The sequence below is a fragment of the Castor canadensis genome, chromosome 12 (assembly GCF_047511655.1).
Source record: "Castor canadensis chromosome 12, mCasCan1.hap1v2, whole genome shotgun sequence".
In the NCBI taxonomy this organism is placed as follows: Eukaryota; Metazoa; Chordata; class Mammalia; order Rodentia; family Castoridae; genus Castor; species Castor canadensis.
In genome coordinates, this window is record NC_133397.1 from 107301935 (window position 1) to 107325206 (window position 23272).

At 43.5% G+C, this 23272-nt stretch overlaps 1 long non-coding RNA gene across 7 annotated transcripts in view; it reads left to right on the forward strand.

The window, feature by feature from the left end:
* Positions 1–3555: 3555 nt before the first annotated feature.
* Positions 3556–23272, forward strand: part of LOC141414912 (uncharacterized) — a 66048-nt gene continuing 46331 nt past the window's right edge. For 4 of the 7 annotated variants that reach the window (XR_012439896.1, XR_012439897.1, XR_012439892.1 and 1 more), the window contains exons 1-2: positions 5791–6375; positions 14374–14468. This is a non-coding gene — a long non-coding RNA (uncharacterized lncRNA). Of the gene's footprint in view, positions 3686–3812; positions 3956–5790; positions 6376–14373; positions 14469–23272 lie in introns of those variants that run through there. The other 3 variants (XR_012439895.1, XR_012439893.1, XR_012439891.1) reach the window with 3 other exon arrangements.

A 23272-nucleotide genomic window follows, 5' to 3' on the forward strand; every position in this document is an offset into this window, starting at 1 on the left:
TGATCAATTATTTATACGTGTCATTTCCCCAGCTCTCCTTACTCATCATACTTAATGAAATCAACATTCTCTTATTTACAGAAAAAGATTGGGAGTCTCCATGTACTGGGGTTGCTTGTTAGTTCCTAAGGTTTTCCTTTCATGAAAGATGGGATGCCCCCAAACTTCTAAATGGACCAGCGATGCTGGAATGAAAGTACTATCCAGGTTCTTGGTCTGTGAACTTAAAAAGGGAGAAGAGAAAGGGTGGGGAAATTTTTAGCTGTGTAGGGTCTTCAAAATGGTACTCTATGGTCCCTACCTTCTGGCATTCATGCTCTTGTGTATTGCCCTCCCACATTGTACCAAGGTCAGTCTGTGAGACCAAGACTATAGCTGAAGAAGGTTGGTATGTCATTTCCAAGATGTTGCAAAAATCATTCCGGTTCCACCTTGGTTGTGCTATCTCTTTCTTCTGACCAATCACTCTAGGGAAGGCAGCTGCCCAGGGAGAAACTTTGTCAACAGCTATGTGAATGACTTATATGTGGACCCTTCAATCCTGGTCAAGTCTTCAGATGACTACAGCCTTGGCCAGCATCTTGACTGCAACTCATGAGAGACCCTGACGAGAGTACCCAGCCACATCACTCTGGAGTTCTCCATCCTCAGAGGATGTGTGAAATAATAAATATTGGTTGGTTTGAGCTGATAAGTTTTGAAGTAATTTTTAAGGTGGTAATAAATAACTTCTGTAGTAGGAGATGTTGAATGCAGTGACTAAGTTTCCAGAAAATAGAGAAAGATGGGTGAATTTCTAAGATCAGTACACAACAGGAGAATGTTCTAGATACACATACAAATACATAAAGTAAAAAGTACAAGTACTCTTTCTGCCCTCCTTATCCTACTCCTCAGAAGCAACTGCTCATGTCAGTTTGAGTTTTATCTTTTCTGTTCTTTTTCTAGTCAGTTAGATTCACACACACAATTGTAAAAGCTGATTTATGTGTGTGGGCTCTTGGGCAAATTTCTTTTTATCATCTAACAATACATCATAGTTCCTTCCCTTGCCAGTAGACTTGGCTCCAGTGTAATTGTTCTAAAAGGTACATTGCATCCCACAGTGTGGTGTTCTATAATTTATTTCAACATTACTTCATCTGCATTCACTTATAATATTTTATTAATTAATGCATTTATCTGTCATTACACTTAACACTACAATGAGCATCTTTGGACATGTGTACTAATATTTCTGTAGGATAAATTTCTAACCAAGAGTTAAAAGGTGCATAAATTAACAATTTTGGTAGGTGATGCCTAATTTCCCTTCAGCAATATTCTTCTTTTGTCACTAATGTATTCTCATCTCTTAATACCAGACAGTAATAACTTAAAAGCTTTTTTGCTAATTTGATGGGCAAAAATCCCAACTTGTTTATATTTGCATATTCTGATAAAATTTCTGAGGCGTTCTGATAAGAAATTCTGATTTCTGGTAAGAACTTTACAGTCATTTGAATTGCTCTCTTATAAGTAATATATCACCTTTCTAGATACTTTCAAAATTTTCTTCATCTTCATTTTCCACTGGGTTATATGTCTGGACAAGGGCTTATACCCTATGGAGACACTAAAGCTTCTTGAATCTTGGTATTTATGTCTTTTGCCAAATTTGGGAAGTTTTTAGTCATTATTTTTCCCAGTATTTTCTGCTCTGTATTAGTTCTCTTCCTTTTCTGGGACTCTAATGACACAAATGTTAAAAATTTTGGCATTGTCTCACAGATCCCTGAGGATAGTTTCTTTTTTTCTCCTTCTCTCTTATTTATATTGGATAACTTCTATTAGTCTATTCTACGAGTTTTAAATTTTTAGTTCCTATATTTTCCATTCTAAATTTATATTTGGATCTTCTCTCTGTTTCTCTGCTGAGACTTTCTTTCTGTTCATTTTATGCGTATTCTCCCATACTTCTTGGAATATTTTATAAAAGATGTTTAAAGTCTGTCAGAAAATTCCAGCAACTGCATTGCCTCAGGCCTAACTTATTGATTATCTGTTTTCACGTGAGTTGAAATTCCGTGATCCTCCACAAACCAAGAGCAGAAGACAGAATAGGGTCTCCCTCAGAAATGCCTACCTCTTAGCTCTCTGAACCTGTGAATGTATTATGTTACATGACAAGAAGGAATTAAAGTTTAAGTGTAATTAAGGTTGCTTGTGGGTTGACCTTGAAGATAGGGAGAGTATACTGGATTATCCAGGTGGGAGAAAATATAACCACAAGCATCTTTAAAGGCAGAGAGGGATGTGACACTGGAATGGTCAGAGGGATGTCAGATTGCTGGTGGAGGGAGAGGTCCATGAGACAAGGAATGGGGGAGACCCTCAGAAGCTAGAAAAAGCAAGGAAACAGATTCTTGCCTAAAGCCTCCAGCCAGATCCAGTCCTGCCAGCACCTAGACTTTTGCCTAGTGAAACTGATTTTGGACTTTGTATTGACAGATCTTTAGGAAAATGTGCAGACAGGCAGGGTGTCATGAGCCTGTAATTCCAGCACTCAGAAGTCTGAGGTAGGAGGATCAATAGAGTCCAAGAGTTCAAGACCAGCCTGGGTAACATAGCAAGACACCATCTCAAACAAACACACAAAAAAAGTATTGTTTTAAGCCCTAAATTTGTGGTCATTTGTTCCAGCAGAACTAGCACACTGAGTCATTTTGGATTGTACCCTGAACATTTTGAATTGTGACAAGACTCTGGGTTTTCTATCTTATGTGAGTATTGGTATTTTTGCTTTCATAGGCAATCAGCCTGGACAGATTCAGGCTGGAAATTCTGCCAACCTTCTGTGGGTTATAGTTTCAATGTCAGACTTGTTTTGCAAGCCTTTGCAGCTCCTCAGATCTTTTCCAGGTGTGTGCCACTGGGTGGTCAGTCTGGAACCTGGAGTGGGGGTGGCCCAGCCTCAGTTGTTTCTTGAAGGCTTTTGTGCACTGCCTAAGGTCAGGCCACACAGGCATCTCAATGTGGGACTACTTTCCCGTGATCCCCCCTTTCTGCCCTCTCCCTAGAACTTTCCAGTCCTCCTCACTGCCCTTTTTCCCCTCTGCCAGGAATCTACTGCTGTATTTACCCTGCTGTGCTGAACACATCCTGTAAGGGTGGCCACATATGGGGCCCAGTAATAGGAAAAGAGAAAAACAAAGGAACGGGTTCTCCTCATACTCCTGGAAAGCCAAGGCTACTTCAATCAGAATAGAAGTGTCCTCCTTTGGCACCATTTCAACCACTGTCACTGCCACTGTCCTGGGTGCCCCAGGGTTGTCTGGAGTCAGGGAATGAAAGAATAGAGAAGAGAGAAGAGGAGAAAAAACATTCTGGAGCCCTACTGTACCCTACCACGTTAACTGCTCCTTGACTAGAACTAGGGCTTTCTCTATCCATACTGGGTGTGCTTGCTTCCAAATATTTTTTGTGGGGTCAGGGGTTGGTAACAGAGAACAAATGGGACACTCACTGCTGGTTCATAGCAATTTTCTTTGCTCAGGGCCTTCCCTCATGCTTGTTCAAGTTTTATTGCTGCATTCAGTGCGAAACTGGGAGGATGTGTGTACTCTCCCTTGCCGGAAACTGGAGACCACCTTTCCTCTGGGCTGCTGCTGAGACAGACAATTCCCCATAGGACTCTAATCTATGGGTAAGGCTCTACCACCCTTTCCTTTCCTTGCTGCCCTTAAGTGAGGACAGGCCACGGCCCCTCGTAAATCACTCACAGTAAAGCAATATTCTTCATCAGTGTCACCTACTGTTCTTCTCTACTCTAGGACTTTTATTGGAAGAGTCACACAGAGAAATGCAGAGAGGCCATTTCCTGCAGTGCTTTACAAGCGACAAAAGGATCTGTTGAGAATGACTGGATCTTCCCCGTGGATGAGGGCCATGGCAACATTTCCTCATACTTTAACACGTGAGCACGGTTCCTACCACAAACTCTTGCTCACATAGATTAGCTCCTGCTCGCTGAGGAGCAATAAAAACCTTTAGATGGTGTGGCTGGGAGAATGGCGTTTGCTTAGGTGTGTAGTGGTCCTCTTGCCCACTGGGATGTGGAATAAGTTCCTTATTGCTACTTGGAAAAGATTTAACTCACTGGTTGTGTTCAGAGTTCACTGATTATATGACCAGAGGGCTGTTCTTTCCTTTATACTCCCAGAGGGCTGGCACTTATTTTACATAGTTCTTTTCCCCTGTTGGCGTAAATTTAGCTTAGCCCCCTAACCTGAGCATTTTGTTGACATGTCGCTCTTTGTTTTCTTCCCCTTTGTTAGTGATTGTTCTGGGGCAAAATAATGTCTTTAAAGCCCTTTTAGTAGAAACAATCACTTCTGAACTCAAAGCAGTTTGCTCCCATTGGGCAGGATAAAAGGGAAGGGGCAGGATATTCTATCAATAAGCATTCCTTTTATTTCCTTCCTCACTCAGTTGTCATGGAGGCCAGGACTTAGCAGACATCCCATAGGATCATGTTAAAATGCACCTTCGGAACCAGTGGTGGTGGCTACGCCTATAAAGCTTGGGAGGTAGAGCTAGGAGAATCAAGATCCAAGCTCTAGCAGAATCTCCAAATCTTGAGATACTATCTAGAAAACTAACTAAAAGCAAAAGGACTAGTGTATAGCTAAAGTGATAGAGCCCTTGCCTAGTAAGATCAAGGCCCTGAATTTGAACTCAATCTTCCACACCACCAAAACAACAACAAAAAAGCTTTCTGATTTAGTTGGCCTGAGTGGGGCTGTGATGCTACCTTTCTAATACACTCAGCAGTGCAACTGATGCTGCTGGATCAAGAATGGTCACTGCACAATAGCATTTATAATATGCTTTTTAAGAGCTTTACTGCTAATGACAGTGGTTTCAGACAAAATAAAACAAAGAAGCAGAGGTGGGCAAGTGAGGTGGTTTAAGAAACGCTACTACATTCTTCTGATCACTGTCTGGCTGAGATCCCTGGGAAGCAGATTCTGAGATGGAGATTAGTATGTAGCATCGTGTTAGGAAAAGCTCCTAAAATTTACATGGATGGGAGATGCAGGAGGAGTTGGGCTGTGCTACATCTGAAGCAGGGAGTGGTCCAGAGTTCAGGTGAAGAAGGCTGGGCCTTGATAACCCAATTCTGATAGCCAGACTTCCCAGGAAGGGGAAGTGACTTTGAGCAAGGAGATACCCTTCATCCAAGGCACTTCCTGTCCAGAGCCCACTGGAGGCTGTCTGCAGGCTGGGCTCCCAGCACCTGGAGGAGCTGCTGGCAGTGCTTATGTCTTTGTGGGGCCAGTCTCCAGCTTGTCGCCAGCTACCTTGAAGGCCTCTTCTTCGTCTTTATAATGAAAGGGACACTCTCAAATGTTCCCCCTCACTTCCTTGGCCAGTTGTCAACTACTTGTCAACCAGGGTTGATTGGAGCTTTTAAATACATCATTTGCATTTTGAGGAATTTTGAGGTTAGATTTTCAATACTGAAAAGGTTCTACCTTGCATTCTGCGGTAGCTTCTTGCTACATCAGAGATTCCAATTGCCAAGAGAAAATTTCTGTCATGAGGCTGAAGGTGGATTTGAGACTGCCTGTAATCCCAGCTAATTGGAAGGCAGAAGCAGGATCATCTCAAGTTCAAGGCCCGTCTACACAAAAGTAGAGTGAGAACTTGTCTCAACAACACAATAAAAAACAAAAGGGCTGGGATATAACTCAACCGGTAGAGAGCTTGCCTAGTGTGCAGATAGTCCTGCATTCAATCTCCAGCACTGCAAAAAATTTTAAAATAAATTAAATTAAATTGAAAAAGAAGCTTAAGGGCTAGAAAAGCCAATTCATAGAGTAGTGAAAACAGGCAGGGCTAGGAACAGACTGTTTAATGATTAAAACCAGTGCCCCTGCTCATCGTGTAATGTGAACTTTAACCTCTGGCAATTAACATAGTTTTGTACTCTGAGAGTCCTTCACACTTTAGTAAGAACAGTTGCACACTTGAATGGCTTATGTGCTTGATGATTGCACAGAAAGGGACTAGGGTACTGGGGGAGGCAGGAAGAAAGGCCAGGAATTTCTGAGACATGGTGTCTGGAGCCTTCTTGCCCATTTAAAGACTCCAGACACCTGGGGTGGGGATGTAGCTCGGTGGTAGAGCACTTACCTAGCATGCACAAAGCCCTGGGTTCAATCCCCAGCACTTCAAAAAGTTCTAGACAGCAGTGGCAGAATTATTCAACAACCAAGGGGACTACTGGTGGCTGCAGGATGGTGGCCTGGAACAGTGGGCTGTGGCACAGCCTGCTGTTTTCTCCACACACCGCCCTCTCCAGGTGTCTCCTGCGCTTGCTTTCTGCACGAGGTAGGTTCCTGCAGGTAGAACTTTGGGGAATCCATTCTGGGTGTGAGAAATGGAGGTTCTGAGGGGATTGGGGGATGGGGGATAGAGAGAAGCCTGATGCCAAGGAGTAGCCCAGGACCTGGGAGGAGCTCTCCCAAAGGCAAGCACAGGACTGAAAGGCCACACATTGCTCATAATGGAGACAAGGCCCGCTGAGCTGGGAGGGCCTCCTGTGCTGCCCCCAAACATAGCTGAGGCAGTAATGGGGGCAGAGGAGCTCACTGTCCAGGCAGTGAGAGCTCTGAGTTTCTCTCATGGAAGAAAGTATGAAGGGAATAAAGAAAAACCAAATCAGGTTGTGTGTTTTTCATTGGGGCACCAAGAACCAAGGGTATTGGTTGTGACTCCATCTCCACTCCTGTTCCTTGTAGTACCAGAATTTTCCATCTGTTCAGTGTTCAGAGATGAGACGAAAGTGGTATCTCTTCTTCCTGGGAAGGGCTGTGTTGGATATTTGGGCAATCACCTGAGGGTTTTTATAAGGGCTGGGTTGGCAGAGAATCAGCCACACAGCTCTTGCAGGTAGAAGTGGTGCCAAGTGTATCTGACAGAGAGAGCAGGTGTCTCTGCCCCCGGCTAGTTTCCTGCTGCCTTCACTTCCTCTAAAAGACTCTCTTGTGTTTAGCACACAAGCAGCAAACCTGTACAGACACAGGTACACAGAAGCTGCCCAGCCTGAACACAGGATGCAAATCATGAGTGGGTAGAAGCCCATCCTGGGGATCAGGTCTGCCCAGTCGCTGATTTATAGGAATATTTATTCCAGTAAAGGGGAGAGAACAGGGCAGGAAAGGATTCAAACATGTTGACACTGTACCAATACCAGGCCTCATAATTAATTACCCTTCCTTTCCCTGGATGACTTCAGGCTAGTTCTTTTTTTTTTTTTTTAATTTAAAAGGGAAGATGAATTAAATATATTGAGAAATTACTTTATACTTTATATATAACTTTAATTTAATGTTTATAATATCCCAGTGAAATGAGGATGCTTATAGCATCCCAACTCATACATATATATGTAACTGTTTTCTATTTATGTGTATCTGATTAAAAATTCATATGTGTACATGTATATGAGATCATATATACATTCATATATATGTGTATGTACATATATGCGTGTCTTTGAATTGCTCCCCTGTGGGAGAAACTGTTCAGAAATCCTTGACAGGAAAAGCAAGGGCTGAGAGCCACCTGATACAGGCTCTTGTCTGTTTGTGGTGGTTTGGGGAAGCCCTGAATGATAGGTCTGGGCCATAGGAAATAAGATCCATGTTGTCTTATTGTTCTCTCTGAGGGAAATTCAGAGAGCAAAGGTGTTCTGTCAGGGTTGGGGGTGTCTAAGCCCTGCTGTGTCTGACATCAAAACCTTGATTTCTGGTGATTCTCTGAAGACCAAGGTTTCCACATAGGCGCATCACCAAAGGACCTTGGAAAGTGTCAGCGCCCAGGTCCCACTCCAGACAAGTAAGTCAGCATCACTGGAGATACAGTGCCTTATCAAACTTAAAAATTTTCTCTGTGATGGGCTCAGCAGTAGAGTGCTAGCCTCACAAGTGTGAAGCCCTGAGTTCAAACCCTAGAACCGCTAAAACAAAACCAAAAAACCCCACACAAGTTTGAGCAGTTCTCATGCATCCAGAGTAGAGACAGGCTGGGATCTCTGCTTCCTCTTTCCCAACATGGTATGAATCCTGCGTTCTGGCCTTCTGTCCATGTTTCAGAAATACCTCAGCTTGTTCACAGAAGGAGGGGGACTCTTGAAAGCTCGAGGATCATTCATTGATGGCAATTGTATGCAGGATTTAACCCAGGCAGGCTTTCTGTGTACATTTAAAGAGCTCGGATGGAGATTGCTTAAATTGCACCATGAGCAAAACAGCAAGTCCGAGAGATGTTTACTAATCGCTTTGCAGCTATTCTGTGAGACTGTAGGAAAAGCCCTGCGTCTGGAGCAATAACTCAGGTCCCATTTCATCTGTGAACTCGCAAGCTTTGTGAGCAAAGACACTTTCTCTACCCACCTGGGCCACGGTCTCCTAACCTGTGGAATGTGGGCGTAGGATTTGGTAATGCCTGCATCTGTTTCCACTAGCTGCCATGTGGATCGGGACGCTGGTACTGTCTGAAAACCTTGCAGTAACCATCTAGAAGATGGATGTGTGATTTCATCGGAAGAGATTACCTTACACGTTTTTATCTCTTTGTAAAAGGAAAAGTTGCAGGCATGGCGCTGTGGCTCCAGGGTACAGTGCCTGCCTAGCAAATGTGAGGCCCTGAATTCAAAATGAAAAAAAAGTTGCAAAACCATGAAAGGCTATTTTTTCTAAATACAAATTAGGTCAAGGATACACACACACACATACACACTCTGTCTCTCTAACACACACACACACACACACACATATACACACCACCCTTTTAAGCACACTCTGAGGCAATTTAGAGTCTATTTCTATTGCTCGGATGTTAATTACAGGTTCTTTCAGTGACATGTGTGACCTTGACTTTTGATTATTCAGGAGTAATGAGTGTGGAACCTACTGGGGGCTGTTGCTACGGGATGCGTAGAAATAGGTAACCCTTTCTCCTTTCCTCAAATCAGAATGCATTCATTTGTTATTGACAGAAGTTCTAAGGGCACATCTATGGTACAGCAGATTAATTTAGCCTATGGTACAATTCTGCAAGTTGGGCGTTATTCACACTTGCTCACAACTAATATAAAAAACCAGATTCTGATTGGTTTGGGACTTAGACGAGGCAGGTAACGGGAGGCACGCCAGCAGGTGCTGGGATAGAGGCCCCCTCAGGCACCCAAGTGCAAGAAGTCCACTCCATAAATTGGCTGACCTGACTGTCCTGGGCTCTGCTGAACAGTAGGCCATTTTGCTTGTTAAGCCTAATTGTTTTTTGGGAAGCAGAGCAGGCACTTAGGGATGTGGATTAATTCAGTGTTTTCAAACTGAGCTTGGAACAGCAAGGGTCCTGGGAGATGTCCTAGAGGAGACCTGGGAAGTGGCCAGGGAAGGGCGCTAGGCTGCCTTTGCCTTCCCCTGATGCCCCCTGGGAAGCTGGGCTTTTCTACAGGGGTGGCCTCTGTATAGATGTTCATTGGGAAAGTGTCCTGTGGCAAACAAAAAATATCAAGGAAGGTATTAATTCAGCCAGTAAGTATTTAACAGGTGGACAGGGGCATGGCTTAGCAAGTGTGAGGCCCTGAGTACTACAAAAACCAAACCAAAAATAACAATAAGAATTTAACAAGTGTCAATTCCTGAGAACAGCTTTTTTTTCCACCCCCAGAGTTGGTGACAGGGATTTGAAAAAGGGACTCCTTGCTCTGTAAGGAAGAATTTACTTCTACACTCATGCTCCCTAAAGGAATTTTTTACCAAACTGCCTGGGTCTCCATGTTAGTCAATTGACTGGCAGATCACCCAGGCCTCTTCAGGAGCTTGGAGGAGCCAAGATTCAGCTGGAGCTCCCACCCAACTTCCTCCCTCCCCTTCGAAGCTTACAGGCCAGCAATGGCCTTTCTTTCTCTTCTCTCTTTTTATGGAACACTTCCTTGGGAGATGATCTCTCTAGGCCCAGAGTTAAAAGCCTTAGCATTCCAAGAAGTAATCAAGATGGGAACAAATTCCTCTAGAAAATTCATGGGTGCAGCCGTTAAGAATAGTATGTTCCAGTCACAGGTACTTAACAGCCTGATTCAGTGGCTCCTGACTGACCCAGGTGTTTATTGCCAGCTGGACAAACCATTTCTGTTTTGAAGACTTTTTGCCTCATTACAGTTTTGCTTCAACAGTCTGGTGGGTTTAGATGTGTTTCTCACCCCTCCAGCTATAATAAAGATAGGGTACAAGATCAGATTTTCATCCGTACATTGTGTTTTCATTCCTTCTGATCAAATCTTTCCCGAACTTTCCTAGCCTGTGACAATCCTGTCAGAGTCTTAGCTGCCCTCAGCCCCAGTCTCTGTGAAAGCAGAACGGGTGGGGAGAGGCTGTTTCTCACAAGTTAAGTCCCAGATTTTCCCCTGGAAAAAAAAAAAAAAGAAAACCTTTCAAGATACCAAGGCTGGAGCATCACTTATCTGATGGTTTCTAGGCACTGGTGCAGGTGTGCCTCTTGCATAATCTATTCTCTGAATGAGAACGATTTCTTATTCAGGAACACGCACTTAAATTCATTCCCAGGGGTGTGGGGGAGGAAAATACATAGTAGTCATCTTCTAATTTATCTGCAGTTTGGATCTTTGTAAGCCCTGGGTTTCCTTGAAGTGAGACATTTTCCAAGCGGAGACCCCAGGCCTGTGTCTCATATGGCCTGTGTCTTCTCTAGGGACTTTGGCAACTGAGAACTGCACAAGGTAGAAGAGAGGGAGGAAGGGTCTTGTCTTCCTGTGAACTCACCAGTTGCTCCTCTGTTGTCTTACCCTCACAGAAGTGGCCAGACACCCTTCTGGTTGTTCCCTACAATCCCTCATCTCACTCTTCTTGGGCTTACAGGCCATGCTTTTGAATTGTTCCCCGTGGCTCTGACTGTTCAGAAGCCTGTGGCAGGAAAGGCAAGAGCTCAGGGCTACCTAGCATAGGGTCCTGCTTGCTTGGGGTGGTTTGGCCAAGCCCTAAAAGATGTTTCTTGCAGTATGAACTAAGATCTGAGTTGGTGTCTTGTTTGCCTGAAGGAAGGGAAGGTGGACAGCATCTATTTGTTTGTTTGTTTTTCTTTTTTTATTCATTTGTTCATATGTACATACATTGTTTGGGCCATTTCAGCATCTATGTTTGTGATGACTCATATACAATATCTTTCTCTTCGTGGATGATTTCTGAACTATGACAAATTCTATGAACTCACTCATGCAAAACTTCTTGGAGAAAAGATCTTTTCTAGAAGATAACCAGTTGGGATAGGCACTCCACAACTCACTTCTCTAGGGACTTTGGCAACTGAGAAAGGACAGCAGGGCTGGGATCCATTCACTTCCCAGTCGTTATCAGCCAGTACTTTTACTTCCATCACCCTATTGGTGATGCTTGTTTGCATGGCTTCTACCAGGCAAGTGCCATGCTGGATGGATGTTGTTGGTACCATTGACCAAGGCTAACTTTGAGATCCATTTAAACTGACTTGTACATAGATATTATGAGACTAGAAACAGGGGCCCAGCCCTGTACCCACTGTAATTAACTTAAGCTCCATTGGAGATTTTTTTTTTTTTTTGGTGGTACAAGGGTTTGAACTCAGGGCTTTTCATTCACAAAGCAGGTGCTCTACTGCATGAATCACACCTCCAGCCCATTTTTCTCTCTTTATTTTTGGAGATGGGGTGGGGTCTCATGAACTATTTTCCTAGGGCTGGCTTTGAACTGCAATCCTTCTCCTTTCAACCTCCCAAGTAGCTGGGATTACAGGCATGAGCCACTAGTGCCTGTTTTGTCTTAAATGTTGTACTTCTGCAGAATTGTGTCCTCAGGTCTCCTCTCACATTACACCCTTCTTGAGCTATTTTATCTGATCCTGTGGATATAACTTCCGCCTACGTGCTAGAGTTTTCTAAATTTATGTTTCAGCACATCTAGGCTCAGATAGCTAACTACCTTGATTTAGCATGTCTAACATTTAATTCATTATCTTCTTCCCCAACAGTGTTTCCTTCTGTGATACTTCTCCTGGCCGGTTGCATACAACCAAGACAGAGTCTAAGGTTATCAGCCTAGGGCCCTTCTTCTCCCTCCGGCACTACTTCAAGTTATTGGCTTGCTTTAAAAACTTGAATGGTTTCCTATTCCTTTCAGAAACAGCACTGAAACTGTCATAGAAAGGGCCCTTATTATAAGTCCACACATGGTCTATGAACTTGTCTCAGCCTAGGTAGCTTCCAGCAGCTTTGGGAGTTAACTATGTGTTTTGTACACCTAGCCTTTTACATGCTGGTTTTTATGCTGGGACCATGCTTTCTTCTTTCTTACTCATTCTTTTTGCTGCTTCCTCAAGACTGCTCTGATGGTATCTCCAGAAAACTCTCTGATATCATCTCCTTCTCAGCTAATTCTCCATCTTGGGAATTAATAGTCATAAACTCTCAGTTAGGGGTTTAGTACTTTGAATATATTGCAAGTTTATCTTTTTCTAAAATGCTCAACAATCCTGTAGAGTAGGTTATCATTATCTTGGTTTAAGAATAAAGAAAGTGGGCCCACAGAGGTGAAGGAACTTGGGACCTTATTAGAAATGTACATTTCCAGCAGGGTGCCGGTGGCTCATGCCTGTAATCCTACCTACTCAGGAGGCAGAGATCAGGAGGATCGTGGTTTGAGCCCAGCCCCAGTAAAAAGTTCATGAGACCCTATCTGGAAAAAAACCATCACAAAAAAGGGCTGGTGGAGTGGCTCAAGGTGTAGGCCCTGAGTTCAAACACCAGTACCGCAAAAAAAAAAAAAAAAAAGAAAGAAAGAAAAGAAATGTGCATCTCCAGGCCCTTTCTTGGCCTTGTGAACCGGAATCTCTGTGGGTGGGTCCAGCAGCTTGTTGTCATGGTCTCCCGGTGAGTGATGCATAGAGAGGTTTGCTGAGGTCCTGTACTGCTGAGCTTGGAGAGATGGAGGCTCCCTGAGGAAGAGCGGTGCTGGAGGGCTTCGCTCAGAGAAAGCACTTTCTCTCCAGTGCTGGGAAATCACGATCATGTCAAAGGTCCTGGAGAGAGAGCTCAAATGGACAAGCAGACACACTACCGAGCTTCGAGGAAGTCCTCTTTGAGACCTTTACTGGAGACCAAATAGGATTTTGTTTGGCAAACAATTTAATCTCTTTAAAGGGTCCTTGGGGGAAAAGAGTGGACTGGGGGCAGATTGTCCCGAGTATGTATTCATTCTGTTTGTCTGTCTCTCAGTCTCTCTCTGTCTCAGCCATTCAGATTTTCCCCTGGGCCAGCAATAGTCTCATTCCATGACTGATGTCCACATAACTAGATGCACAACTAGAGTTTAGGGTCACATTTTGTCAGTGCTTTCTTTTCTTAGTAGTTTCTTGAAGTTGAAAGTCTTTCCAAAGGCATGCATGCTTCTCCCCAAACCAAATTCCCGGCCAATAAGGAGCACCGTGGGAATAGGACCCCTCATCTGCTTAAAATAACAAGCACTTAAATTTATAGAAGTGACTCTGGTTATAACGAAGAAGTGAGAGACAGAATGCTTAAGGGCAGTCCTAGCCAGGTGCCAGTGGCGCACACCTAACTACTTGGGGAGGCTGAGATCAAGAGGATCGAGATTCATGGGTGGCACAGGCAAATAGTTCAAAAAACCTTATCTCTAAGATAAACAGAGCAAAATGAACTTGAGTTGTGGCTCAAGCAGTAGAGCAACTTCCTTGCAAGCATGATGTCCTGAGTTCAAACCCCAATCCCACCAAAAAAAGGAGTACTTAAGTATCACCACTGCTACTGAAAATAACAACAGTAAGAATAATACTTGATGATAGCTGCCACTGAGTAAGCATCAAATTTCAAATAAGGGTATTAAAATTTAAGGTGGTAATTTGTCCCATTACCTTCTGGAGTTTCAACATGCTTTTGCGTAGAATTTAGGCTGAACTAGGATAGACCTTGCTTCCCCCAACCCCAGCCTCTAACAATTACAGCCAGAGACCAAGAGTCAACTGAAATTTGGCATTTCCTTCCATCGTGAATGTAAGCCTGTGTTTCTATCAATACTAGAAATTGCTGATAATTTTATGCCATATTACGGTCATGAATATCTTGAAATATCTTTTTCTCTCATCATGATGGCAAAATTTCAGTACTGGTATAATCTGCCTCTAGATCTTATTACTTAATGAGCTAAAAAAAGCAGAACTACTACTATATTGTAATGTTTATAATATTCTGAGAACTTTCAACATTATTTCATCTGCATTTCAATAAAATTCGCTTCCTCTGTGATCTTACAGATTTTACTGTCTGCATTTAAACACTTCATGCTGGCATACGGTCTGCAGGCTTCACCATTTGCTAAAGAGACTCATGATATTTGAAACAAAACAAGGTAAGAGGCGAGAGGGTGAAGGGACTAGAACTCAGACCTAGCGACTAATTAATGCCTACTGCTTTTTGTGCCACCTGCCATCTTGGTGCATTTGGCCCAAGGCTAGCAGTAAATTGCTGATAGTGAGAGCTGTAGCCACCCAGAACTATTCAGGCCATTAGGCACGAAGAAGGGAGAGCAAATGAGAATTAGGAGTGATTGTTCTCTGTTTAAGGCAAACTCTGGCTCAGTCCTCCAATTGAATCCGAATGCTTTGGTTGTTGGAGAATAATTTTATTATTTTTCTTATTGCCTCTGACAGAGGGAATTTCAAAATCATTAGCGTCATTTGTAATATTTATTGCCTGCCAATAATGTGTTGGTTTCTATCCAGGCAACTTATGAGAAGTTCAGTAAATATTTATGGGGCCGTTTGCAATGCACAGGCAAGGGGAAGGAAGGAGGAAAAAGACAGTTTTCTGCTTTAGGCAGACACAATCCAATAGGGCACCACGTAGGCAAAACCTACACTCAGGCAATATGGTTAGGATAAATCAAAGTGCTGGGAGTGAAATTCAGGGTGGGATAGACTCATCCTAGTAGCACGGGATGGGGGGAACCCAAGGAAGTGAAGAAACTGACTAGGACAAAGAAGGGTAGGTTGGGTGGTGGATTTGGGGTGGGAAGAAAGGCCCTCACCCAGCATGGTATTGGAAGAAGGTTCTCATGTAAATGTCACACTCCTCACAGTGGCTCCCCAACACCACCACACAGACTGCAGCCCCTTCACCTCTCCTGTTTTCTCCCCCTTGCTTGCACCTGTCCAGCTGCTGGTCTTTGAGCCCCCAGATCTGTTCCTACCTCAGTGCCTTTTGCACCTGACATTCCTTCTGCTTAAAATCCTCTTGTCCTAGATATTCAGAAAGCCCGCCTCCTCATCTTCTTTGTCTTTAAGCAGATGTCCCTTTCGAGGAAGGCTTTTTTTATACACCCTATTTAAAATCACAGCCTGATTCCTCCTCTCAGCACTGCATCCGCATATCCGCCTCTAGTTTGCTCTGAAGTCTCACTGGCAGGCTGTATCAGTGGCTCTTCAACTTGAACCCACAGCCTGGGGCAGGACCCAAGAATGCTCATTTCTGAGTTGTCAGATGGCTGAGATGCTGGTGACCTGAGGATCCACTTCCAGAAGCAGAGTGTTCTGAGCTCTAAGTCCACTGCCTGGTTCTCCAGTCTACAAGGCAGACTGGTGGTGGCAGTGATGTTTGCGTTTCGTGTTTAGTTCATTGCTGGAGTTTCAGCACCTGGAATTGCTCGGAGAACATTTCCGTTGAGTAGACAAGTGGACGTGGGGTGTTGGGAGGGCTGCAGTGAGAAGCACATTTGAAAAGTTCAAGCCATTATTCTTTTTTACTTGTCTATTTGTGCTGAGACAGGGCTTCACTATGCAGCCCAGACCGCCCTCTCAATTCTTTTGCCTCAGCCTCCCAAGTGCCAGGATTATAGGTCTGCACCACTATGCTGCTGCAGTACTGGACTTTGAACTCAGGGCCTCGCAGTTGCTAGGCTGGCACTGTCCCTTTGAGCCACACCCCCAGCCTTTTTTGCTTTAGCTGTTTTTCAGGTAGGGTCTTGCTTTTGCCAAGGCTGGCTTGGACCATGATCCTCTTGGTCTTTGCCTACCAAGTTTCTGGGATTGTAAATGTGAGCCACCACACACAGACCTTCAGGCATATTCTAGATAAATTGCCAGAGTAACGATACTTTATTAGGATGAAGATGATATTTACTGTAACAAAACCAACTGCCGTTTTTTCAAATGCTCCCACTGTGCCAGGCCATTTAACAGTGAGGTTGGGAGAGACCATCTGGCTTTCATTTTCCTAAAGTTGTACAGTATATACAGTTGGTGGCTTAGGTCTGCCTGATTCCAGAAAGGTGACCTTAACCATTATGCTACAAAGCAATCTAGAGACTGTCTTTTAAACTGTACTTCAAAGTAATTGTATATTCATAGAGGATTTGCAAAGGTGGTGCAGAGAACTCCCGTCTATCCTACACCCAGCTTCTAATGATAGCATCTTACATAATTATGGAGATTTTATCAAAATTAGGGACTTACAGGGGCTGGCAGAGTGGTTCAAGTGGTAAAGCGCCTGCCTACCAAGTACAACCACAGTTCTGTCGCAAACAAAACAAAACAAAAACAGCAAAACTAGGAAAGTAAAGTTGGTACAATACTCCTAACTAAACTACAGACGTTATTCAGATTTCACCTGTTTTCTGGATCCAATTCAAAACACCATTTCCTAATAATTTTGAAAGATTATTTCAGAAAACTGTGAAATAGGACAGGATGAGGCGCTGAGCAGTGTGATCCTGAAGGAGCACACGACAGGGAAATAGACCCAGAAGTAAAGGATTTCACCAGAGGAGCTCCTGCCAGTTCAGAGAGAGGGAAGCTTCTGGAAGTCAGAGGCCAAAGGAGGTCAGGCCAATCCAGAAGGCTCCCTGGGAGAGGCAGGCACAGGCTGGAGTTTCAGGTGGCAAGGCTCTGAGCATCAGCAGAGGAAAAGGTCTAGGGTGATGACAGAAGGGTAAGAAGAAGACATAGGAGAGACTGGTCAGGAAATGCCCAGAACAGGGGTATTACATGTGTGTGGGGACTCGCCAGGCTGTCTTTCAGGTGCCACATGGGGAGGGGTTGGTTCCAACTGGACTCTTCTGGCAGGAGTGTGTAGGCCAAAGGCTTATCCTTCGATAATTAACCTAATCATTAGGCAATGAGTATCATTTTATTCTACTTACCTAGAGGAGGTGATCAAGGATATTACTTAGTGGCAGGGCCTGGGAAGACCCACTTAGCTCTGCCTTTCTCCAGCTATGTGACTTGGGGGTTTTCCTCCGTATCTGGACCTTCTCTTCTCCCATCTGCAAAACAGAAATTCTAAATTAGCCTGTCTCCCAGCGTAGGAAGAATTAGATGAAGATTATAGGCATAGGGACCTACATATAGGCCGAAAAGCTAGGGAGCATTACCATTCAGGTGGGAGCCTATTTTGCGTGTGTTTATATTTCAGCCAAGGCAACTGAATAATATTTTCTGAATAATAGTTCCCAGGAATTTTCATGTACCTATAGCTCACTGAACCCAAAGGCTCAATACACAGTGCTATACCTACTTTGTAGATAAGGAACACAGAACACGGCGAAGTTAAATAGCAAAACGGAGACAGCTTTATAATGAAGGGATAAGGGCCAAGCGTTGGTTGAAGTCCTCAGATTTTTCATGCCTCCATTGGAACACTGACCAAGGTCCATTAGCCTTGAGGAACAGTTAAGAAAAATAATGAGTGCTCTGTTCTTTGGGTCCTTAAATTGACGTTATCAGCAGTTGTACTGCATAAGATGTTTTATGAGCCTGCCTCTCACTGATGAAATGGCAGCCTTGTGAATAATGAGGCAGCTCACAAGTGCAGGCTGGTTTCATTTACCATGGCTCAAAGAGTCCCTAGAATTTAACACACCGTTATCTTTCATAATGGGTTACAGATCTGGGCACTGAAGATGGGTCTCGGGGCTGAGCAGACCAAATCAAGTCCTTGTGTGATTTTGGGTGAATTGCTTCACCTTTAGGGAGCCCCTGTGTATTCATGTGTGAAGCGGGCATTCCAACACTAACCTGGAGGGTTCCTACACCATCCCTTTCTTCCTTTCTGGTAGCTGTAGACGTTCCTTGATAAAAGGCCTGAAAGTGTGTAGGGATACAGGGAACTCTTTAGAAAGGCAATTTTACCAGAGGTATTTTTATTTATTTATATTTTATTTTTAATAGGTTATTATCTTTTTGAATTAGCAAACATGAATACAATGAGGGGATTTCACTGTGATAATTCATACCTGCTTACAGTGTACTTTTACAAGTTCACCCTCACTCCCCAAGGTATTAAATATTAGGTAGAAAGAGATCTCACAAACCCATGGCTGGTTAGATAATAAAGCCAAGAATAAAAGAGACTCTCCGAATAGATGCAGTCACCTTTGCTCTCATTTTAAGGACATTCAGATTTTATTTATGTTAATGAGAGCTGAATTTTTATTGCATTAGTGACGTCAAGTGTCTCAAGTGGCCTGATGTAATCATGAAGGACATTGTTGGACAACCAGGCTGGACTGATCCCATCAAAAAGTGACTTCTAGGGCATGGTGGTTAACAGCTGTAATCCCAGCACTCGGGAGGCTGAGGCAGGAGAATGGAGAGTTCAAGGCCAGCCTGGGCTACATAGAAAGAACCCCATCTCAAAAGGAAGGAAGGAAGGAAGGAAAGAAGGAAGGAAGAAAGAAAGAAAGGTAGAGAAAGAAAGGCCATTCCTGACGACAGCAGGTGTCAGCTAACTTCTCTGTCTATACTTGGGTCCCAGTGGACCCCATATCACCTATACATCTAAAATGAGTTCAGGATGTTTGTCTCAGCAAGGATTCAAGTGTGTCTGTGTGTGTGTATACATGTGTGCACATGCTATAGGAACCAGCTGGCAAATACTGCAAGACAACCAACTCCTAAACTCATGTCCAAGGGCAAGGGCCTTGTCCATACACAGGAGCCCGCATTTCACAGGCAGCTCCCATTTCGCTGAAAGGGTAGAGCAGAGAGGCCCTGGCAGAGTGGCAACTGTGACAAAGCTGTTCTTGATCAATATTTAAAGAGAGGCTCTGAACAGGTAAGCACACAGGGAGGTGCACAGAAGGCACCTATGTCCATTTCATGTGGCCTCTTGAATGCTACCCAGAAGAAACTGCCTAATTGCCAACATGCATTGGAGAGCAGGTCAGTGCCAAAGAGCCAACACTGGCCAACCAACCTGGACCCGGTGTGCTCTGGGTTCCACAGACTTGAGCTAGACGGTGGCTACTGGTCGCTCAGCCCGTGCATTCAGCTGTGCACCGGGATGGATAGGAGGCATTGGGACAATGTTCCATTGACCTTCAGGGACTGGCTACTCTCAATTACCTTTCCTTTAAGATTTAACATTAATTCCAGATCCGTCCCCAACAATGGATGAACATGGAGGCCACACTCATGGGCGTATACTACCCATGTTCTCAGTGTCAGGACATGGTAGGGCCTTGGTTAATATGTGCTGGTAACTGATGAGACCCAGAGTGACCACCTATCCATCCCATTCATTTCTAGACAGTGACTTTTGCAGGAGAGGGGATGTCTGAAGACCTGTGACCCAATCACTTTTCTCTCTAGCCAACCTAAACTAATAGAAAACTGGCTTCCCATTGGTTTTCAAATCCATTAAATGGAAATGATCCTTGCTCTGTTTAGTCACTAAGAATTTGTTAGATATAAAATAAGATCACGTAGGCAAGAGAGTCTAAAAACTCAGATGGATACAGAAATGAAGGTGGTGGGGCGGTTTCAACAGTTAGAGCTTCATTGCTTTGGCTACGCATGCAGAATTTGTCACGACTAAAGGGGCACTGCAAAAGTTGACTTTTGCCCTGTTATGGAAAAAAGATTTATTGAATAATTGAACAATGTGAAATAATAGATGAGGATATGTTTAACCTACTTATGAGAATGATCAGGTTTCACAAACTTAGCAACGGTCATTTACAAATGAAAAATTCATGAGTCATTTCTCTGTGTTCTCCACAGCAAGTTGTAGAAAACCTTCACTTAGCTACACTGAGCTGTGAAAATCAGAAACACAGCATTGAAAGAGAATTTAACCCCAACTTCTCATTTAGAGATGATGAATCTGGGGCTGGTGGAGTGGCTCAAGAGGTAGAGCACCTGCCTAGCAATCCGGAGGCCCTGAGTTCAAACCCCAGTACCAACACCAAAAAATAAATACAAAATAAAATTGAAAAAAAGATGATGAGTCTGGGGCTGGGGTATAGCTCAATTGTAGAGCACTTACCTGGCAGACACCAGGCCCTGGGTTCCATCCCCAGCACTGCGAAAAGCAAACAAAAGAAGAATTCAGACATAGATGGTGAAATGGACTTTCAGGGATCAGTTTCTGCTTCCCTCATTCTGCAAGTCAACTAAAACCTGTCTGCCACAGTTCAGACTATCTTGTATATAATTCACTGTATGAAATTATCACAATGAAATTCCCTCATTTGTTAATGTACCCCAATTAAAAAAAACTTGCCAGCCACCAGTGGCTCAATCTTATAATCCTACTTACTTGGGAGGCTGAGATTGGGAGGATCACAGTTCAAGGCCAGCCCAGGTAGATAGTTCTTGAGACCCCCATCTACAAAACAACTAGAGCAAAATGGACTGGAGGCATGGCTCAGGTGGTAGAGCGCCCACTTTGCAAGCATGAAGCCCTGAATTCAAATTCCAGTCCTGCCAAAAAAAAGGGACTAATTTTTTAGTTGAGGATTGAGGTCCAAGACAGGCTGAGGAAAAAGCACAAGACTCTATCTGAAAAACAAACTAAAATAAAAAGGACTGAGCATGTGGCTTAAGTGGTAGAGTGTTTGATAACATCAGTTAAATCCCCAGTACTGTCAACCCTCAAAAGAAAAAGATTAATGTTTTTCAGTAACTCCAAAATAAATCCTGTTTCCTTGGGGTAGGACCATCCATAGAAACACAGGCTCCCCAGTCATGAGAAAAACAAAACTTCTGTCTTCTTTTCATCCTGTTCCATGATAAATCCAGGTTTTGTGAGGGCCTGAAGTTTTTTAAATTTGATGATCCTCTGTCATAAAAGCAATCAAAATCGGGAGTAAATATTACACACGTCTCAACATTTATTTAGATTGAGAGAGAACCAGAAGAAATAAAAAAATTAAAGTTGGCATACACAAATGCCACAAATGCAGACTGATAAAGTATTTTTATTAACTCTACCACAGCTTTAATTTTCTTTTTCTTAAAAACATCTTTTGGCTGCAAAGTCTTCGATTTCCTGTTTATTTGATAAACTTCTATCATAAATGAATTGATACAAACATGCTATTTTTGTTGATATGCTCAGATTTCCTGCCCTACAAACACGAATTCTCATAAGTTCTGTTTCATGTCAGTTTTATTAAAAATAACTGGGCTGGAGATAAACTCAGTAGACCTTGCCTAGGACTCACAGGCCCTGAATTTGATCCCCAACACGGCAAACTAAATAAAATTTAAAAAACACCAAAGGCGATTTTTTGTTATTGCATACAACAAATTATCAGGTTTCATCCTGTAACACAGAAACTTCTGGTCAAATGAGATGCTAAGAAAACTGAATTATCATTTTATGTTTCCACATCTGTTATTAGAAAGAATTTTCCATGTATGTCTGGCTCAATACATTTCAAACTTGATTTATCCTCCACTCTGTAGCTGTATCTGAGAACTGAAGAGCACACTCTTATTTGCACATGACCTTGGGCTCTACATCTGAGCTCCAGCAAGTGGGTGGGTATTAAGAGTGTTCCAGAAACCATTCTTTCTTTGGTTGTCTGGCAATGATGTAACATACATCAAGGTGGCTGTGACCCACACAAATATGTCTTCATAATGCAAACTAAACTTATCACTTGCTCCTCTTCTCCTGGCATGCCTGGAGCCCCACCCACATGTGAGCACACTGATTACAATTAAAATACTTTATTTTTGCAAATTTAAAAGAAAAGCCATGTGGCCATGTGAACACGCTGGCCACACTCCTGGGGCTTTGGAAGGAGTCAATGGAAGTGACAGGTCCTAAGCCCCAGCTTCACTGGTCTCATGGTGAAAGGGGGTTGCTAGTCCTCAAGAAAGTTATAGCTCTTGACATTGATGATAGGGGGTGGGTCATGCTTTCAATGAATGGAAGGAGCTGTTGTCTGGGAAAACTGAGAAGCAAGGTGTGTACCCTGTCTGGTCAAGGGAGGGTCAAGGGCTTCACTAGCAGGTTCAAGTGCAGGAAACCTCAGTTGTGTGGGTCTCCTGCTGCATTACCTTGGGCTGCCAGTGGTGCAAATTGGGTGTAACTTTCTGCACAGCCTGTCATTCATGGGCTGTGGCACTCACAAAAGGCAACCTGTTAATCCCTTGAAATGACATCACTAAGAAACAAGCACTCTGTTACAGTTTAAACATAACTGTAAGTCTCCTGCATCACAACAAGTATTTATGTTCCATACGTATCACCTGATGTAGGGGACAGTCTGGTGACTAAAGTGAGAAAGTCTTATTAAAAGAAGGAACAAAAATTCTTTATTCTTAAATTTCCATTTTTTTCAACTCGCAGTAGAACTCAGCCTCTTAGGGTAATTCAGCCTCCCTGGTCAACCTTGGTGTTCCATTTTGCACTCTTTCTTATCCCTCCATTTTTGCTCATTTGGACTATTACTGCAGTCTCTCAATAGAGCTCTCTGCATCCAGGCGTCCTCACTCTGCTCGACCCTATACATTGTTGTCACTTGAAGGCTCTGCAGCTGGCCTGGATTAGTTTCCACTTTCCCCCAACAGATGGATTGGTCCTCTCCTACCAAGGACTGATCATATATAGTAATTGCATAATCCTTTCCAGTCACTGATTAAGGGAGGTATCCAATAGATCTTTCTGTGATGGTGGCAATGTGGCCAGTGTGACTGAGGAACTTTGGATTTTTATTGAATCCTAGTTAATTCAACACAAATTTAAGTTGCCCCATGTATTGGTGGCACAATTGGTGGCCACAGTTCAGGTGACAGTGAGTGACTCAGTCCTGGCAGGTGAAAGACAGTGGAATCAGTCTCAGCTCCTCAGCGCGCTGTCACACTTAGATATGGCGCCTAGGACTGTGTGGCCATCCTGCCATCTTGAGATCAAGCACAACCAGGA